This window comes from Leptopilina boulardi, unplaced genomic scaffold, assembly GCF_019393585.1.
Source record: "Leptopilina boulardi isolate dan_hultmark-lab unplaced genomic scaffold, ZJU_Lbou_2.1 LbouV2_103, whole genome shotgun sequence".
NCBI lineage: Eukaryota > Metazoa > Arthropoda > Insecta > Hymenoptera > Figitidae > Leptopilina > Leptopilina boulardi.
In genome coordinates, this window is record NW_026137645.1 from 261,960 (window position 1) to 284,843 (window position 22,884).

The window sequence follows — 22,884 nt, forward strand, 5'->3', positions numbered from 1 at the left end:
TTACCCAAATTAGACATGAGTATCGAAATTTTTGTAATACTAATTCAGGTTAGAAATAATTTTTTGGATTTTGGAGGTCGCTGATTACGAATCTGGTATTAGATTTTTAAAATTCAAAATGGCGGATCCAATATGGCGGAAATTTAAAAAAAAATTAATCACATTCACTAAAATCCTGTTCCTCGGATGTATTTGAGACCATCATTTACTAATTAAATTGTCAAATTCGTAATTAGTATTTAGTTAAATAGAAATTCTTCAATATGAAAATTAGGCTCATTATAAAAATTATTTTATTCACCCAGAGAAATGTTTTATTTGAACCAAATATAATATATTTGAGTTAAATAAACGTATATTTGTCTTACAGCCTACTAGCCTATTTATTTGGCGTAAATAAAATTTTTTATTTAAATCAAATAAATATTTATTAGGCTGTTAGACAAATATATCATTTCTCTGGATGTGAAATTCTGTTAAATAAAAATTCGATAATTTTTAATTCGACACTATAAAAATTCTGATAGGTTTAACAAAATTGGTATCAATTTTCAACGATAGTGTATTGTCATATTATGTTAAATTAAAAGATATATATATTTCTTTCAAATTTTCACAAATCATAGAAGAAAGAAGTGATTCTTGAGAGGTAAATTTTCAATGAAACTGTATATTTACATACATAAATTTTTTTTAAAAAAAAGCAAAAAATTTTAAAATACCAGCATTTGTTCTACGAAATTGAAATTTGAATTTCAAATAAATATCAAAGAATAAGGTTGAGAATCTTTGCCATGAACGAATTTGAATCCACCTTTGAAAGAGAATAGAGGAATATCGATAAAAATCCCAATTGGTTTCCTCTCGTTTTCTTTTTTAAATCCAAGTCCTTATGTTCAACATTTCAAAGTGATCGAATGTCTTTTTAAAAACTTTCGTGTATAATTAATTCGACTAAAGAGTCGGAAAAGAAATCCCTTGATACAAAAGAATATACATATATATATATATACCATCTCTCGCTCACAGCAGGTCATTATAAAGTAGCTATATATATACACTGCATTTCATTTTTAACGTTTATTTTTCGCCTTTTTAAGTACACTCGTAGAATCAAAAAGAAAATTACACACACCAAAATTTATTTAATATATAAAAAAAAAGTTGTAAATATTTAACAAAAACCACTTTAATTTTGTTTGAAAATTTTTTTAAAGAAAATAAAAAAACTTACAATATAAAGAACATTGATGTAATATTAAATTCTCTTTGGGTATTTAGAAATTGTAAATAAGTTTAAATGTATATTCTCTTTTAAGAATACCTTTGTTTTAAAAGGATATTTTATTTACCTATTTACAGGTGTTTTTTCATATTTTTCACACCATTTCTTTTTCAAATTTTAATGGAAAAATTTATAATTTTAAACGGTTTTTTGTTAAATTTACTAAAATATTATTGATTTTAATTTCTATTAAGTGAACGTCATTAATTTCAAACAATAAGGTTTACTGATTGAATTCATGGAAACACCTTCTCTTTATTAATGATGTCTTTGTGTATAGTATATGTTCAGTGATCACTTTGATTAATTGAATTTGTCAAACTTGATCAATTCTCAATTAAATTCAACTGATATCGTCCAATAAATTGTCACCGATAGTTTTTTGCTTATTTTTTCTTAAAAATGTTTTATTTTTATTAAATATAGAGTCATTTAAGGGTATGTGGGTAAAGGACGTTTGTTGTAGTTTAAAACTTTTTCTAAAATAAAAAATGATTTCGGGATAAAATTTTGGAAAAATAATTTTATTTAATGCAAGGAATCTTGTTGTTCTTCTCATTTACTATAACTTAACACAAAAATAATAAAAATAAAGGAATTAATAGTAAAATAATGTGTTTTATCATAGTTAAATTCAGCGGCTACTCGCTCGAATTGGCGCTGTTTGCTGGACCACTGACACACTCAAGCAACGTCTGTGTATGCGCCACCATGTTTCTTTTCATTTTCTTTTGAAAATGCCACTTTTTAAACTTCATTTTTTAATAATTTAACACAAAATTATGTATTATTCGGAGATCAGCGAGATTCCTTAAGGCCAGGTCCAAGTCGTGTCAGCTGTTCCATTGAAACTTCAAAGGAACAGCTGACTCGACTTGGACCTGGCCTTAAACCCAAATCTATCATTCCTCAAAATTTTAGACAAAAATCTTTTTTTATTTTAGAATAAGATGTATACTATCAAAACACATTTTCCCATACTAGGTCAAGTGGGAGGTTCCCACATAGCCTTAAGGTAAATGTAAACAGAATACCTATTTTTTACAATTTTTAAAATTCAAAATGGCGGAGCTAATATACAAAATATATATAAAACTCCTAAATAAAAAAATTTCATAAAAATCTATGAATCTTTAAGGAAATTTAAAAAAAAAAACCAATTTCCTAAAAATTTAACCGCCATATTGGATCCGCCATTTTTAATTTTAAAAATATGACTTCAAATACGTAATCAGCGACCTTAAAAACTCTTAGATACCAAGTTTCATATTAATTCATCAATTTTTAAAAAAAATTTATACCACCAAAAATTTGACACGTTTTTTGAGGTTAGGGTGAAATCCAGACTCCCAGGAGTAAAATGAACTTCAAATTCGTGTTCAGCGGCCCAAAATACATGGGGGTAAGGTACTTTGATCCCCGAACTCCGACACTTTTTTTGTGGGGCTGTGTTATTAACTAAATTGACAAAGGTAAGAAATCAAAGTCAATTTTTAAGTTATAGCATTATTAATAAGGAATAATTGTAAATTTTAATTTGAATTTTTAGTTTATTTTTATGCAAATACGAGTAGTAGTAGGCTCTGAGACAAATATTTGTTTACTTAATTCAAATATATTTTATTTGATTCAAATAAATCATTTCTCTGGGTGTAAAATATTGTCGTCGTCTTTCATTTTAAATCTTTAAATTAATCTCAAACATCAACTGTTTACATTTACCCCAAATGACCCTACTAATTAGATAACTAATTAAATAATTATAAATTATTTTTTAATTATTAATTAATCAATAATTAATTTTATTGTTTCGATTCCAAATTAATTGTTTATAATTTTTTGAATTTTTAAAGAAAAATAAAATTATTATAAGCCATAAATGCTAATATATTTTACATGTCGTGGAATATTTTCTTGTTAAAAAATTTAATAATCAAGTTCTGACAATCCAATTTTTACCTGTTGAGATTATTGAGTAGTAATTTTATGCTTTTGACTTTAAAAAAAATGAGGTGTTTTTTTTAGAAGCAATTTTTCTCCTCTTAATAACAACATTTTTTAAATCCAAAGCATGAAATTAACAGCAAGTAAACTGGATAAAACAAATCCAATAGACATGCACTATATACATGCATACATTTATATGATATATATATTTTTTTCCTTCATATTTTCCTTTTATAATCTCTGTATAGACATACGCAAAGAATAGTAATAGTGATAATAAACTGAACAAAAACCTCTTTTACACCATTTTAAGTAAGCATTATTCACACTTTTATTTTTTTTATTATATTACTTTGTATGGAATAACTACTTTTTTGTAAAACTCTTCAAATTTTATCGTTAATAATTTTTTTAAGGGTATGTGGGCAAAGGACGTTTATTTGTGGTTTGAATCTTTCTCTGAAATAAAAAATGATTTCGGGTTAAAATTTTGGAGAAATGATTTAGTTTGGTACAAGGAATCTCGCTGTTCTACTCATTTACTACAACTTAACGCAAAAATAATAAAAATAAAGCAATAAATAGTAAAATAATGTGTTTTATCATAGTTCATTTAGCGGCCACTCGCTCGAATTGGCGCTGTTTACTGGAGCACTGACACACTCAAGCAACGTGTGTGTATGCGCCGCCATCTTTGTTTTCATTTTCGTTTAAAAATGCCACTTTTTAAACTTCATTTTTTAATAATTTAACGCAAAATTATGTATTTTTCGGAGAACAGCGAGATTCCTTGTACCCAAATCTATCATCCCTCAAAATTTTAGACAGAAATTTTTTCTCGTTTTAGAGTAAGATGTATACTACCAAAACACATTTTCCCATACTAGGTCACGTGGGAGGTTCCCACATACCCTTAAGTTGATTTTTTAACCTCAAACATGGACTGAGAAAAAAATATTTTTAGTTCAACCATATTATGCGTTTAATTTAATAATACATTTTTGTTGATAAAATATATTAAAATTATAAAAATATTAATAATTCACACAGAATAAACGTTTTAAAATGATCTCCGAACAACAAACGAAAAATAATTTTTTTATGTTAAGAAGCATATCAAAATATTATAGACAATAATGGCTCTTTCACATGAAACAGATTAGCAGAATAGATTTTAACCAATCAAAATTGAGTCTCTTACAATAAATATTACCTTGCCACAAGAGACTAAAATTTCATTGGTTAAAATCTATTTTGCTAATCTGCTCCATGTGATAGAGCCCTAAATATAAAATAATCTGTGAAACATCCGAATTGTGACACTTTTCAGGGAACGGTAGCTTTTTTCAATACATGTTGCATAGGTTTGTTTCCATTGTCCCCACTCGCCAAAATCCTCACCAGCCATTTGTCATAATTCTCGCCAACTACCGCACCTTGCTCTAGTAAAAATTTAGTAACTTTATAGTAAATTTTAATTTTAACAATAAAGCCACTAAATTTTCACTAGAGCAGGGTGAGGTAGTTGACGAGAATTATGACAAATGGCGAGTGGGGACAATGTAAACCAACCGTTCTACTAGAATTCCAGTGGAAATTTACATATCCCCATTCTAAACTAACCCTTAAGTTTAAATTAAAGATATTATAATTTTTATTTAAACAAATAATCTTTTCCATATATTAAAATAAAACATACAAACTGATGTGTTAAATTAAACAAAATCGTTCAAACAGATCTCTAATGATCTCTAATTAAAATGAAGAATTATTTTTTCTAAGTGTGATAGGAATGCAACAGAAATGTTGTTTCAAATTAATTGCATCACACTGCGTGACTAATAGTTAGAAATTTAGTTCAGTAATAAATTTTCTATAGGAAACTATCCATTTCAGTAATCCATCTTAAGCAAATAATCCTTTAGTGAAGCTTGATCCAAGAATCTCGAGAGGAAAATTGTTGAGAGTTTACATATATATATATATATAGTTTGCAATAGTAAAGTAATTTCAGAGTATCCCCCCACCCCATTTAAGGAAAGCTTAACGAGCGAGTGTGTATACTTTAGAGTGGATGAATATGTATCTTTATACAGTGTTGTAGCTTATTCGCGTGTGTATTGTACAGTTAACTAACGGCAGGCACCAACGTTAAAGTATACGGATGACCGCACACGTGCCTGTAAACTAAGGATTTATTATCATCCTAGAGAACCGAAGATATGGCATAAACATGTGCAACCATGAATATCGTTGTGGAATTATTAGATTATTCCCTTTGTACCTCACATTCACTATAACTATATATATATACATATACCAGCCTGAGTCTATATAGTTTGTCTCCAACGTCCAAGTAACTAACAACTTCATATGTGCTGACGTCTGATTTTATATATAAACTAGACCCAATGGTCAGTATTCTATGGATACAAAATTCAATTATATTTTCCTGAATAAAATTTTTAATTTAAGTTATACGCCCAACGTCCTTCCGGTTTTGACGGTGTTTTGAAAAGTCGTGACACTTCTATAATAATTTCATTAGTTCGTGGCGTATATGTTGATTACAACATATGTCAAGAACTAATAAAATTATTATAGAAGTGTCACTTTTCCATAAGTTTGAAAGTCGATTGATCTGATCAAATGATTTTCACTCTTACGGAAAAGCGACTTCCCAACCAAAAATTTCAGTATTATATACCAGAGTTGACTACTGGCGCAGTACTGGTTCAGTATTGGCTGCCGAGACTGGGCAGTCTGTACTGAACCAGTACTGCTATTTTCATAGTATCCGTATTGGTGCAGTACCACCCTCGCAGTACTGGCAAACCAGTACTGAGCCGATATTGAGCCAGTACTGGCTCAAATAGATTTTCTTTTTGATTAATACTAGTTTACAAAAAGTTCTAGAGTGAACCCGATGAATCTTTTTGTTTAAATATTTTGTTCATCAAAATTTTTTCAACTTGATTTTATTTTTCAAAATTAAAATGTACTTTATTTTGCTTTTCTGTGGGTAACTGTTTTTATATATTATAAAAACTTTGGTTTATAATAAACATATTTTTATATTTATTTTTTGATTTTTTAAAATAATAATTTGCAATATATATTATAAGAAGGAATGAAAATTCTTGGTGTTTTAGATGTTATATAATAAAATATTAATTAGTTAGTTGACTAATTTAATTAATATTTAATTTGTGTTGGGTTACTAAAAATTTCAGACACTTTTTCGTAAGTACACCAAAAAAGTATTACCTGGAGTGAAACTTATCTCTGTTACAGTTAAAGCTTTCTTTTCGTATACAAGAAATTACAAAACTGCCAGTACTCGGCCAGTACTGAACCAGTAGTGGTTACCAATACTGGTGCCAACTCTGGTAGCCAATACTGGTAAAATGTTATCATCCCAAAGTTACGCCAACTCTGGCGCCAATACTGGCTGCCAGTACTGCGCCAGTACTGCACCATTAGTAAATTTTTCATTGGGTTATTAGGTTTTTACTTTGTGCAGCAGATATGCAATTGGATATATATTTTTAAAAAAACATTGGGTAAATGTAAACAGTTGATTGACATTAATTTAAAGATTTAAAATGAAGCACGACAACGATATTTTAACCTCAGCTTACCTGTAAGAGTTTATGATTATTGTCAATATTTTATTTTGACAATTGACAATGCTGCGTACTCTAAATTATCTCTTAATACATAAAAGATTGAAAGTCAAAGTTTCACTATTTCAGTATTTTGACAAATTTTGACTTTCATCAATTTATAAGAAAAATTTTTGTTTCGTCCGCTATTTTGAATTTTCAACATATGATTTTAGATTCTTACTCAGTAACCCTAGAACCTTTTCTTAACCGCAAGTTTAATAAAAATCCATTAAAATTTGTTTTATTCTTTCTTAACTACAGTGGTGTTTACATTAACACCGAATTTTAGGAATATTTCAAAATCTCGAGGCAAATGTATAAACAGTCAGTTTTATGCTATTTAAGCTCATTAATATTTTCTTGTACTCCGTAAAATTTTTCTAGGTATAAGTAAAGTAACAAGTTCATGCAAAAGAAATACGTTAGTTTTACTTTTTAACGAGAAAAAAAGTTACGTTTTTTGTGAACAATAGATATTCTATTTACTTTTACCCCAAATGACCCTAATAGTTCATATTCAAATAGAAATTCTAAAGCAGAAATTAGTTAAATGGAAATCCTTCTATGTATAAATTGTAGGCTATTTATACACTGAAAAAAAACTAGTAGGTTTTACTACTTTTTAACTACTCTGAGTAGTACAATAGGTCCTCAACTGAATTTAAACGGTTCTATTAACTATATAAAAATAGTTAAACCAATTAAAAATGTAATTGGTAGAATGACATTTTGTGATTGTATTAACTCAATTTAAAAATGTTAAAACAACTCAAGATGTAAGTAGTAGATTTTACTACTTAAAGTGGTTCAATAGGCTTTAAGAACATTTTTTTGGTACATTTAATAAATATTTTGCAATTGAAACTACTACTTTAAGTAGTAAACTTTACTACTGAAATTGGTTCAATAGGCTTTAAGAACATTTTTTTGTAGAATTAATAAATCTTTTGCAATTAAAACTACTACTTTAAGTAGTAGATTTTACTACTTAAAATAGGAAAATAAAATTATTTTTTATTTATAATTGTTTATTATCACTAGAATTGACTTTTTCATCCTCTCTTCTATACTGACGCTTATTTTATGCCCTAACGATTATGTACCTAACAGAGAAAATTTCTAACCGACGGGAATTGAACCCTCGACCCTAACGCTCGCTATCCGATACCTTAACCGACTAACCACGCACGCTCGCTACGACAGTCTGCAAACTACTCGAAGACTACTTTCTGCTTGTCCAATTGTTAATTTAACTATTTAAAGTAGTCATTTTTACTACTTTTATTAGTTGCTATAACTATCCTTTTTAAGTTTTGACTTATAAATTTTTCATCTTTTAATTATATTATAAGTTGTTTAATTTCATAGTGCAGTAAAATCTACTACTTAAAGTGATAGTTTTAATTGCAAAGGATTTTTTAATTCTACGACATAAATGTTCTTAAAGCCTATTGAACCACTTTAAGTAGTAAAAGCTACTACTCAAAGTAGTAGTTTTAATTGGAAACGATTTGTAAATTTTACATCAAAAACGTTTTTCAAGCTTATTGAATTAATTAAAATAGTAAAAAATTACTACTTAAAGTAGTAGTTTTAATCACAAAGGATTTGTTAATTCTACAACAAAAATGTTCTTAAAGCCTATTGTACCACTTTGAGTAGTAAAATCTACTACTTAAAGTAGTAGTTTTAAGGAAGTTCTCCCCCTCCAACGTCAGTCAAATCAATGCCCATTTAAGTTTTCATTTGTATCACGTAGTACTAGCTCAACGCTTGGCAACGTTGGATTATATTTCCCCCGTTCCGTTTCGTGTCGTCTGCTATTGTTTGATTTATTTTCGTTAAATGCGCTATCATGTCGGAAAATTTAGAAGAGACTGCAAAAAAAGGAGTAAAACGTTATTATTGGAAGGGAAAGATAGTAACCCAAAAAGTTTATAAAAATCATTGTAAATTGCAAATTGCGGGAAAAAACCTTCGGAGTGTATATGGCACTAAAAATCTTCGAGCTAACCTCACAAATGATTCGCACTGTGAATTATAAACCTGCTGAAGGCAGACGAATAGTTCATTAATTTCATTTTTAATTTTAATTAAATCAATTTCATTTTTAATTTTAGAAAAGTTAAAAATTAAAATAAAAAATAAATTTAAATTATTTAAATTAAAATTAATAACTAATTTTTTCTTATTTTACAAAAATTTTAATTCTTTTTTACATTTTCATAAAATGTATATAAAAATTACAAAATTAATAAATTAATTTTGTGCGTATCATTTTTCAAAGTTTTCAATTATAAATTTATTAATTATTTAATATTTATTAATTATTAATAGAATTATTATTTTAAAAATCTTAATTTTTTATAAGCAAATTCAAATTATTATTCATTATTATGAATCTTTGAAGAATATACTATTATATGTATATACTACTTATATTACTTTCAAATTTCGCGCTTTTTCTATACCTAACCTACAAGACGCAACGTTGCCAAGCGTTGTGCTAAGTAATTTCTGATTGTCAAAATACGGTGTTTTTTTAGAGAAAATAATTAATTGTGAGTCTCCTAAGCCAGGTCTGATCAATTTTATTAAAAGTAAGTGAACATTGGCTATTAAACTTTATGTATATAAAGTTCCAGTAATATCTTTTCGTTAGATTTTTCACAATTTGAGATTTCAGACCAAAAAATTCAATTTCCCATAAGAACCCGTGTTAAATGTGAAAAGAGAAAATTATTTATATCTTTTGTCAAAATCCACCTAGACCTCTAAAAATTTAACTACATCTTCTTTAAACCATTATCTACACTGTTAAAAATGTTTGTAGTTTTAATATACATAAAGTACTTAAATTTAAGAAACTGGTATATTAGAGTGTAATTCATATACAAAGTATATTAAATTTTGTCACTGAAAAAAATTCAAATAAAAAAATTGCATTTTACTCAATTTATACATGTTCTTGTGTACAAAATAAGGTTTTTATTAATAAAGCAAAGTAATTTCTTTCATGTAAATACAAGTTTAAATCAATTTACATTGTAAAAATGCATATAATTTGACATTTATAGTACTTAACCTAAATGTCACATATGGGTGATTCTCCGCGTAGCGCACAACTTAATGTCCCTCGTATTTTTTAAAAAATCAGTTGCACATATTGCAATAAATCCAATGGGAAAAACTAATTTCTATGTTTACAAACAAATGCCCATAGTCGTTTTAAATTAAAAGTTTATAATTTTACTTAAAAAGCTGTTTTAAGGTGCCAAACGTCATGGTATGACCTGTCCCCAGTACCACTTTTATATAAAAAAATATTATTTTTAGTAAAATACAGTAATCAATATAAAAACTATTGATAGTTTCGTATTGTTTATGTTAGTAGAATTGTGAAAAAAAACCATTTGTGAAAAAAAATTATTTTTTTTTTTTATTTTTTTGGTGTTAATTCTTGTCCCTTGTTTTTGCGTCATGGTCTGGCCTTTTTATAAAATAGCATTTTTTTACATAAAAATAAAATCGAATCTTCACTCACCATTAGTTAAAAGCAACAATAAGCTCTCCTAAGTGAATTACTAAGAGAGAAACTGCTTTCAGAATTAATTTTTTTGTTTTTCACACATTAAAAGCATCAAATGTGCATAGGGAATCACAGAATCGTCATGGTCTGCCCTTCAAATATTTCTCAATAAAATTAATAATTATTTATATTTTATGTCAACTGAAGTGTAGTAGTATTAGTTCAGTGAATATAAATAACATGCATATGAAACAGATTGAAAATTGTTAATAAATTGTTGAAAAAATCAGTTTTTCTTGTGCGTCATGGTCTGGCCTCATCGTCATGGTCTGGCCTTATCATCATGGTAAGGCTTTTTCTCCATTGAACGGCGTGTATCACTCAAGTGTCTATAAGTGCACATAAAATGTGAAGCAAAAAAATTTGTTTTAAACATTGAACTTTAGATAAGTAATAAATAATTACATAAATATCCATAAATTACCACATAAATTTCCATAAATTACCGCATAAATTTCCATAAATTACCAAATTTAAAATTTTGAATTGTCGTTCGCGCTATTTATTTTTTTGTAAATTACCGCGAAAATTTCCATAAATTACCGAAATAAAAATTTTTAATTGTCGTTCGCGCTGTATATATTTTTGTAAGTTACCGCGAAAATTTCCATAAATTACCGCAAAAATTTCCGTAAATTACCAAAATTAAAATTTTTAATTGTGATTTATGTTTTACATATTTTTATAAATGTTAGACAAAATTTCTATAAATTACCGCATAAATTTCCATAAATTACCTCAAAAATTTCCGTAAATTACCAAAATTAAAATTTTTAATTGTGATTTATGCTTTTTATATTTTTATGAATTTTAGACAAAATTTCTATAAATTACCGCATAAATTTTTATAAATTACCTCGAAAATTTCCGTAAATTACCGAAATCAAAATTTTTAATTGTCTTTCGCGCTATATATATTTTCGTGAATTACCCCAAAAATTTTCATTAACATTTTAAATCAAATTTCAACTATTTTATAGAATTCAAAAAGCAAAAAAATTTTTTTTTTAATTTGTTTAAAAAATTAAAAAATTATAAACAATTTGTCCGGCCCACCATGGATATTTATTTCTTGACACTTTATCTTCAAAAATACATATTGATATTTATCATTTCGATAAAAAAATTTTTTTAAAGTTTCAGACATCAAATCGTGCGCTACACGGAGAATCACCCATATAAGTATTAAAATTCTTGTATTTAGAAAGTTTTTTTTGAAAAATTTTCCCCTTATAAAACATTATTTGGACATAAACAACACAATAGTTAAAGAATTACGCACTGTTGTTTCAATTTCAAATAAATTTTCAATATCAAGGAAATAATGACCGTTTGGTGAAATAGGCATCTACAGCCGCCATGTTGTCACTTTAAATTTAATATACATGTATCTTAGATTTCAATACCTGTAGTGCATATTCGCTTCATACGCATGTATATTAAATCTAATACAGATTTTTCTAACAGTGTAAAAATCTACTATTTAAAGTAGTAGTTTTAATTACAGACAACTTGTTAATTCTACAACAAGAATTTTATTAAAGCCTATAAAATCATAGAAATTAATAAAAAATTTACTATTCAAAAAGCAATTATAATAATAAAAGAAAATAATTCCTTTTACTACATTTCATATAACTGGTGAATAGTAGTTGGATTTACTACTTTTCAAATTTTGAGTTGACTACAATTCCACTTGTTTTTACTACCTTAAGAAAGTTAATTTTACTACCGACCTGTAGTTGTACTTTAACTACATATTTACGTAAAATCAACTATTACTTATTAACTTCTTAAAAATAGTTACACTAACTACATGAACATGATTAGATTAACTAAAAAAGTAGTTATTTTAACTACTTTCTAGTCAACTACCCGATGGTAGTTGAATTTCTCGGCAACACTTTTTTCAGTGTAAAATCCACTTTATAAAATGCTGCTAAATAAAAATTCGATAATTTTTATTTCTACACCACAGAAATTCTAATGTGGGGAATATTTATGTGTCCCAAATTATTTAATTATTGTATACAGTTTGAAAAAACTATATACAATACTTAATTTGAGAAATCTGTGGAAACTACATACACGTAAAATGGAAAAAAGTGTAGAATTTTGGTTTCTTTAAAACAAAAGAAGAAAAAGAACTCTCTCTATATATATATACATAAAATACAAGAAAAGAAGAATTCAAATCGAGTCTTGGGTATGGGAGGTGAAAAGAAAAGAAGGTAGGGTGAAAAGTTTACATGATTCTAGAATCGATGCTGACCCAGCAGGTGTATGCCAGTTGTTAGCGTGTTGATATTCCTCTTCTCTCTCTTTTTTTTATCCCCCCCCCTCTCTCTCTCTCTCTCTCTCTCTCTCTCTTGTACTCTCAGCTTGTAAAAATGCTGATATTGTATAGGCGCTCATTCGTTATTCGCGCAAGATTCAACATAACAGAAGTTGAGGTAATTTTTATCCTAGAAAACAAAATAGGCTAGCAAGCACAAGAAAACATAGATGCGATATCTTTTGTATACTATATATATATAATAATAATGCTGCTTGGAGTTTATAAAAGACAGCTAACACAACATAAAACCGGAAAATTTATGGACTTTAAATTCATCTCGAGAAACATGTTTGTACTTTTTGATAAGTCAGTGCGCAATTTTTTCCGAGATGTCTATTTATTTTCTTTTTTAAAATCATTGCCATCGTTATAGTTTAGCAGTTGGGGCATTCTATGTGAAGTGATTATGTTCGAAAAATCATTACTTAGAATTTTTATTTTATGGAATTTCATTTGTCATTTATTATTTTTGAGCCGAATTTTTATTTGTTCGAATTAGTATTTTGCTGAATTTTCATCAAAACGATTTTCTATATTACAGAATTTTTATATCACTGAAAATTCACTTCACAGAATTTTTATTTCTTCGAATTTTTATTTGTCAGAATTTTAATTTGTTCGAATTTTCATTTAAAATAATAGGCATTTTAAAGAATTTTTATTGGGTAGAATTTCATTGTACAGAATTTTCTTTTAGATGAATTTTCATTTGTTCGAATTATTATTTGATATAATTTCCATATAACAGATTTTTCATACTACAGAATTTTTATTTAACCGAAAAATCAACAGAATTTCTAATTGATAGAATTTTCATTTGACCGAAATTGCAAATGACCGAACAAACAATCGACAGAAAGATTTCGGTGCGATTTTTAAAATCAACCAATCAAAAATTATTCATAAAATTGTCATTGGTTAAATTTTTAAAATCGCGCCGAAATCTTTCTGTTTAGTAAAAATTCTGTATTATAAAAAATTGGTTATATCACTCAGAAAAAAATTCGTTTGAAGCAACCAAATTTTGGTTAAATCAACAAAATAAATGCATTGATATACAGTTAACCAAACATTTGGTTGCATAAACCAAACGTTTATTTAGCTCAATCAAATTTTTTCTTTGTTCAAAAAATTTATTAAAATAAACCAAACAGTTATTTAGATCAAATAAATATTTATTTGAATTAAACAAATTTTGTTTGAACTAACAAAAAAATTGGGTAAATATAAAAAAAATGTTACATTTGGTTCAAACATATCTTTTTTCTGAGTGTATGGAAATTATATCAAATAATAATTCGAACAAATGAAAATTCTATGGAATGAAATTCTACCCAATAAAAATTCTTTAAAATTCCTTTTATGTTAAATGAAAATTCGAGCAAATAAAAATTCTGTGAAGTGAATTTTCGGTTATATAAAAATTCTCTAATATCGAAAATCGTTTTGATGAAAATTCTGTAAAATACTAATTCGAGCAAATAAAAATTCGTCTTAAAAATAATTATGACAAATGAAATTCCATAAAATGAAAATTCTAACTAATGATTTTATAAAAAAAAATCCATTAAAGGAAGGAAGATATGTGTGGATTTTGTTGTATATTTAATGACGTTTTACGTTATTATATTAATTTTGAAGATCAGATTAATTTTAACTTTTTTTAAAACAAATTTTAAAATAATTTTTTTATTGACTTTGACTGTTTAGATATAAAATATTTAAAAATATCTTATAAAATAGCTTAAATTGTGCAGATTCTGTATACCAAATTGTAAAATGGAATCTTTAATGGTTTGAAAGTTATTTTAATATTTAAAACTAATATTTCAAAACAAAGATCTGAGTTTTGTGCTCTAGAATGACCTAGCTGGAAAATATTTTGAAGCATGTTTTTAGCAAATCAACCTAAAATTGTAAAATAAAACTAATTATAACTTATAATAATTAACAGTAAATGAGTTTTAAAACTTTTAATAACTCTGCTATCACTTTTATTATTTCTTTTATTATAATGTCAACTGTAGCCAATTTTTTAATTAATTAATAAATGCGATTGCACGCAAACCATCTAATTTTTGGCAAGAAAATAATATATTAATTTTTTCATTTAAAACAAAATTTTGTTAAATTATTTAAAATTTAATAAATTGTTAAAAAAGCAGGTTTAAAAATTGATAATTATAGTGATAGGGAGAAATTTCAGACTGTAACAGTCTTTGCAAGTAGAACAAGTACGTGTTTAGTCAGACAATAGAATTTTCATTCTGAATATTATACACCTACAGAATTTCATGACTAGAAATTTTATTGAGTTTAATAAATATCAACAGTGTTTTTTCTCTCTAATTTAACAAACTATTTTTTCATTTTATTTTAACATTGCTTTTCATAAAAAAAAAAAATTGTTTTTTTTTCCCCTATAATATATAAATTTTTCTCTAATATCTTTTACTCACAATTCATCCAAACTACTGTGCAATTGAAAATGAAATAAAAAAAAAAAAATTTTGCTCTATTATGAAACGAATGAAAGAAGTAATAAGTCTTTCAACAGTAATGTCACATCGAAAACATCATTTATACTGAAGTCTATTTTTAAAATCATACTTGACATTGTTGTAACTGAAAAGTTTCAATCTTTTATCGTAAAAAAGTTTTTATTTTGATTTTGTATTATTATGTAAAATTTAATATTTCTAAAAATGTATAAATATTAATGAAAAATGTTTTTTTTTTTAATGAAAATTTAAAAATATTAACTTTACATGTTTTTAAGTTTTTGTTTATTTAATTTATTTCAATTGTTATATATATTTCTATTATTGTCTCAATTAAATAATTAATTTCTAAATAATTTTATAATTAAACAATTTTTTATTCTTGACTATATAGTATAATGTATATGGTGAGTGATGGAAACATTCTGTATGTAAATGTGGTTCAAAGTACAATCAACAAAACAAGGCTGCAGCGGAAACAAGAGAACTAACTAAATGTAAATTATAAAAACTCCATAAAACAGTGTATATATGTTACCTTTTAGTTTTTATTTTTTCGAAAGTAGTCAAAATTAGTTAATTTAATTATCATTAACAAATGAATATAAATGTTTCTTTAATTTTACTGTTATATATATAAATTTGCGATTAATTTTATTTCCAACTAACTTACATTTTTTGATAAAAATAAGTTATAATAATCTAGAGAATAATTTTATATTAATTTTTTTTCTTTAAATTTAATTACTTCTTTCAATGAAAAATAATAAATTTAAATTAAATACTTTTAGAAAGAAGAAAAGAAGTAGTAAATCACGTGGAATAAAATTTCGATTTTCTATTTGTAGAAGTTAAAATAGTGGATATAAACTCGGGTTTGTTCTCGTAACTTTTGTTAACGGTTTCCACTATATGCATCCAAGCGACATGACGTACGGTCCACTATTGCAAAGCAGTAATTAACCACGCAGCTATACAAGTGAATAATTATCGTAGAAACATTTTACAAATAGATGAAACTATGCAGAAAGAAAAGCAAAATATCATTACATTCGTAAATTTACCGTGAGGACATATTTTAAACAAAAAATAGTAAAACAAAAAACTTGAATGATTATAGAGAAATAGTTTTATATATTATATACAGTAATACAGAAATTGTATATAGACAGAAATTGTCCTTACGCCTGAAATGCGAGGAGTGGAAATTTGTTGCTGACTTTAAAGCAAGATATTTTAAGTTAGAAAAAAGTTAGAGACTTGTAATTTAGATGCTTGAAAAGCTGATAAAATTCTGCGTTTAAATGTACATAGCAAGAAAATTTTTTTCTTTTTTTAGCATTTATAACACCGAAAAGTTTTAAAGAAAAAATTATACAATTCTCCTACTTTTGTACTAATGTTTTTGACTTTTGGCATAATCTAGAATAATGTATGGAAAAATTTGACAATTTTACAACACAAACTTTAAGGTCTTAGCTTTAATTTACATTTTTGAAACTTAAATATTGTTTTGTGGTTCTTGAAATATGTTAATAAAGATTCGAGCATGTTGCAAAAAAGGAAATTAAAGCTAAGATCTTAAAGATTGTATTAAAAATTTTAAAACTTAAAAAATGTTTTATAGTTCCTGAAATATGTTAAAAAATGTTGGAACATGTTTTTCTACAACCCAGCAGCGATGCGGCGAAAAGTGATGATCAACGGTTGAGTTGTAGAACCTTTTTTAACATATTTCATGAACCACAAAACATTTTTTAAGTTTGAAAAATGAAAATCAAAGCTAAGACCTTAAAGATTATGTTGTAAAATTGTCAAGTTTTTCCATACATTATTCTAGATTGTGCCAGGAGTCAAAAACATTAGTACGAAATTATTTTTGTATTTTAAATGGAGCAGAAATCGAAAACATAAAAATGTCAAATTATAGCCTTGTATTGCATCTGACGAAAACTATTTTTACTACTAACACACGAGTTAAAAGATTTTTACTGTACTAACGAAAATTTAAATAGTCTGACTGAAATATATTTCTTCCTGACAAAAGTGTCTGATTAAATTTCAATCAATTCGAATAAGATTATAAATTACCGAATCTAAATTTTAATCCTTTTGAAACCTTAAATTTCATTCAGATTTAGCTTCGGATTGATTTAGAATGAAATTTCAAAGTTCAAATAATGAATAAAATTAAGCTTTGAAATGAATCGGAATGATCCGGAAAGGATTTTTTTGTTGAATTACGTAGAAATTTATAGATTCAGATAAAAACTGATTGGCTCGGAATAATACCAAAACTTATTGAACATCAATCCGAAACTTTTGTCAGGGCTGCTACTGATACAAGAATTAACAGTACTGAAAAATTTTTCTTCTATTGTAAATCTCTGTTTTTACTGTCATTTAAACAGTTTTTAAAGTTTTTAAGGTATTTACAAATTCTGACTAAAATTCACATTCACTACTAATATATAAAAAAGTTACAAAAATTGGGCCATGTATATTAATCTATATGGGGCATTCTATTTTAAAATTATACCCCTAGTAAACAATTGACAATATAAGACATTTTTTAAATAATTATTTCTCCCATTTAATTAAATCAAATTACTTTTGCAATGAGTGGTTTCGAAAGAGAAATTTCTAAACTTTATTATTGTAAAAAAAATTTTTTAAAAAAACGTTTAATTAGCATAAAAAATTTAGTTTGAAGGTTAAACTTATAAATATCTCAAAACACGTTGTCTCCGATTTTGACAAAATCTGTGTCAAAAGAAAGCTTAAATATTCTATTTTTTATTTCCGTAAAGTTTATAATGGACATTTTCGAGGATTTCGAGAAATTAATTAAAATTCTCAGACGTTTCAAAGGTTAAAAAGGGTTGAAATTTGCATGAATAGAGAACCTCTGTTCAAATACAGCGGCATTTGTTTTTACGAAATTTTTAACTAAATAAATTTTAAAACTTCAATTTTAATCTTAATAATTTTTTTAAATTTGAAAAATTTTTAATTGCAAATAGCTAAAGATCAATATATTTATTGTTTACAATATTTTTTTTCTCTAATGTCAAGTGATGTAATAATGTAAGGTTAATGGAAATTAAATTTAAAAAACAAAATCCGCTCTTAAAGAAATGGTTCTCCATTCATACAAATTTCAACCCTTTTTAACCTTTGAAACGTCTGAGAATTTTAATAAATTTCTCGAAATCCTCGAAAATGTCCATTATAAACTTTACGGAAATAAAAAATAGAATATTTAAGCTTTCTTTTGACACAGATTTTGTCAAAATCGGAGACAACGTGTTTTGAGATATTTATAAGTTTAACCTTCAAACTAAATTTTTTATGCTAATTAAACGTTTTTTTAAAAAATTTTTTTTACAATAATAAAGTTTAGAAATTTCTCTTTCGAAACCACTCATTGCAAAAGTAATTTGATTTAATTAAATGGGAGAAATAATTATTTAAAAAATGTCTTATATTGTCAATTGTTTACTAGGGGTATAATTTTAAAATAGAATGCCCCATATCTATAATTGTTTTATCAATCATTGTTTAAAAATCTGTCGGTTCGAATTTTATATAACGTACATTGAATTTTTTTCAATTTGAGAAAAAAATAACACATTTAAGTATATACAGTTTTCTGGGATTTGGTTTAATTCAGCACTCGAGCAAATTTAACGCTTGCTCGAAGAGAGTGCAATTTTACTGTTCTACGATTCAGGTATTTACAATAGGAAATGGAAGCCAGCTAATGGAAACGTGTACACTGAACTTCTAATGTTGTACGCGGTAGTAAACACAAAACCGGTTCCTATATATATATATATATTTCTCTTTTCTTAAAACGGATCCTTGAATAGACTTACTAATTGTTTTCTCTTGTTTTATTTTTAAACTACGTTATAGAAAAAAATGAATTATTTTTGTTACATTTTTAATTTAAGTATCAAATTGAGAGATAGTAATTTTACATTCTTCAACATTTTTCCTCACATATGGTTCATTTCAAATTTGCATATATAGAGAAAAACTTTTAATCATTATAAATAATACATTCAACTTAATCTTCCATTCGTTACCTTTTTTTAGCAAACTTTTGCTAAATACAAATTTCAAAATGAAAATTTGTTTTTCTAAGTTAAAAGAAATGTCGACTAGTCAATATTTTGTTGAGATTACAAAAACACTATTTCATGATCCTTTTTTCTGTTTGACTGAACTCTAATAAGAAATCTTTTACAAATACATTTCCCCTGCAGTGCAGTGTTTTTATTTCATCAAAAATAAACGAATAATTTTACATTTAAAACCAATGTCAGATACATATATAGGTTTTTTTGTGAAACAAAATAAAGAGGTACATTCACTTTGAAAAGGAGAGTAATTTCAATTTCAAGAGACACTTTTCCCTCTCTTTCTCTCTCTTTCTTCACACTTGATGGGCATAATACGTTGTTCCATAGCGTGTCTTATGTGAGGTTTTTTTTTTCTTCTTTTTTTAAGAAAATCTGTTTCTCTTCCACCTTTCCGTCCACATACAAACGAGATTCAATTCGTATCCATAAAGAGGATAGTACTGTTGCCTAACCATTGAAGATTTCTGAAACATTTTTCAAAGTAATTGGAGCTTTTTATCTAACAATAATAATCCCTCAAAGGAATAGAAATTGTTAAAAAAAAGGACCAAATAAAGTGGACAGGACTTCATTATAAAAAATTTTGACTCTTATCTTCTTTAATAGGTTAAATAGAGTATGATATATATTTTAGATTTATTTATATAATAATATATTTATTTTATATATTTTTTAATAATATAATATAAAATATAAATCGGTAAATATATCATTAAAATTGATTACAACAATTTTTATCTGTAATTTAATTGTTTATTTACAGTTAATAAATTGAATATTCATTGATAAAATAATAAAAGAATTCAGAAAGCGAATTTATGTATACAAAATTGTTTTGTACAAACATACACCATTCTTTTGTATTCGAACAAAATAGTATAGAAATTTTAGAGGTTGAAAATTTTTATATAGAAATTGTTTGAGGTATATCATCATATTGTAAAAACTGAAAACTCTATATTATTAACTTTAGATCCAACATCGATAAACTTTCTACAATGTAATTTGACGTCATTAAAACTTTTCCCGATAATAATTCTAAACTTTGTGAATCGACCTTTATGTGTGTTGCTGACTTGTGTAACAGACTTTACGATTGATCTCACAATTGATTCTTGTATACCGATACTATAGCTGAGCACATTTTTTCCATTCCTTTGAAAATATAATATCCAATTTTAATATAATTGTTTAACATTATTTATTTTTATTTTATTATTAATAATTTATAGAAAGTTATGATTATTTATTTCTAATAAGTAAAAGCCAGGGTTGTGCAGTTATGTGTAACTCGAGGTTGTTGACGTTGTTTACGTAAAATAAGTAATTTACGTAGAAAACTGTAAAAAAAACTCGGGTAATTTACATTTTAAATATGGCGTCTGATAAACACGCGAAGTGCAGCAAAACATAACCCCTTATTCAGGCCTGCCCTTATTGGATTGATTATTGTTTATTCTTGTGTTTCTTCTTGTGGCCTGCCTAGTGCCTGTGATTGTTATAAATTAATTAAAATACAACGAATTTAAAATGGCTCCAAAAAAAAGAAGTTTAATTCCATACAAGGACTTGAACTCTGAGCGCACAAAATTAAGACAATAAAACCGTGATAAATTGTTTAATTTGTAAAACTGAAATGAAAAATGTTTGTCTTGAACGGTATTATTTAATAGGTGTTGACATACTAAGCAAAGTGCTTCGTATTGTCCATTTGTTTTAATCATTTTAAAATTCAAATTGTCCCAAGATGAGTGTTTGGGCCTGCCGCCGCCTCTGTTCATTTTAAATGGTTTTTATTTTACAATTTTTCACCAAAGCTTCACAACAGGTTCACAAATCACGTGTTGGCAGGGTTTCGATCGCGGTGATGATTCATAAGAGGATGTAAATTACGTACGTATAAAACTGTAGACGTAATTTACTAATTATTATTTACTAATTTACTACTTATACGTGTAAAGAACATACGTAGATTACCTTAGATAATTTACGTACCCAACCCTGAGTAAAACACAAACCATGAAGTAGTATAAGGAGCACTCACTACTTGTTAAGCATATAGGCCCCCTGCATGAGAATAAATCCGAAATTACATATCTCCGATTATGACGCCTCTAGCGGTAAAGCGGTGTACTTAGAAGTTTTCAAAATATGGCTGCGCCTAGTGACAGCTGTTCTCATATAGTAAACAGTGTAAAGTGATATATAATAATTTTAGAAAAAGTGTAAAGAAAGAAAAAAGTTACACACAAAAATTTTAAATAAAACATAAATTTTTTTTGAAAATATATTTGAAAATTGGTAAGTTTTTGCTTATTTATATACAAATATATAATTTAGATTTTTAAAATATTTGTTTTCAATTATGTTTCATAATGAAATAATAAAGGAAATGCAATAATTTGTTGTAAGTTATATAAAAAAAAAAAATAATAAAAATATAAATATTTTTCATTGTAGCCGTATATGTTTCAAACGAAATTTCTTAATTTTTTTTTATTTTTAGGTTATATTTACATGTAAACAAACAAAATATAATGACAAGTTCAGCAAGTATTTTGTTAACATTCAAATACATACAAAATAATTTGTATCAAGTAAAGTTGCCTGTGTTAATGCTGATTCATTGATCAATTTAGCAGCCTCATTTTTCACTTTTTTATTTATAATTACACAAAATTAACTCGCATCAGGTTGCGTCTACAATAGATCAAACAAAGGTGTAACGATAGTGTAATGTAGTGTAAAGTCGTGTATCTTGTATGACTTAGAATATTGCAAATTATCTGCTGTTAATAAACAAAAACATAACCTCAAATTCAGATTTTTAATATTAAAAATAAAAATTAATGATTAAATTAATATTAAAAATCTGAATTTGAGGTTATGTTTATGTTTATTAACAGCAGTTAATTAATTAAATTAATTTAATTTGCCAACTGACAGTTATACACAAACACTTATATAACAATGTACCACGTGACCTGTAATTCCTCGCTTTTCCGCTAGGGTTGTTAGTATCGGGAATATGTAAATGCTCATATTAAATCTGGAAAGGCTGGGGAAGAATTATCAAAAACGGCCTATAGATCTATAGGACTCCTCGAGTGAGTGCTTCTTATACTACTTCCAGACACAAACATACACTGTAAAAAAAATTTTGTGTCGATTTACACGCCGAATGTAAAATAACTTATTCAACAATGTTAATTTATTATGCTTTGTAAATTTATAACGTTAAACATTTTAATTTTACACTGCTGAACGTTGTGAATTCACACGGTTGTGTAATTTTACAATGTTGGACATTGGAAAGTATGGCCATACTTATGTGGCCATACTTTCCAATGTCCAACATTGTAAAATTACACAACCGTGTGAATTCACAACGTTCAGCAGTGTAAAATT

At 26.4% G+C, this 22,884-nt stretch overlaps 1 protein-coding gene across 4 annotated transcripts in view; it reads left to right on the plus strand.

Moving 5' to 3' along the window:
• Positions 1-22,884, plus strand: part of LOC127276638 (gamma-aminobutyric acid type B receptor subunit 2) — a 225,943-nt gene that overhangs the window by 68,277 nt on the left and 134,782 nt on the right. Inside the window, exon 1 of one of the 4 annotated variants that reach the window (XM_051297244.1) lies at positions 21,516-21,777. The exons of the other annotated variants lie outside the window; for them this stretch is intronic. The gene's annotated coding sequence lies outside the window, so the exon portion shown is untranslated. Of the gene's footprint in view, positions 1-21,515; positions 21,778-22,884 lie in introns of those variants that run through there. 4 annotated transcript variants of the gene reach the window in all.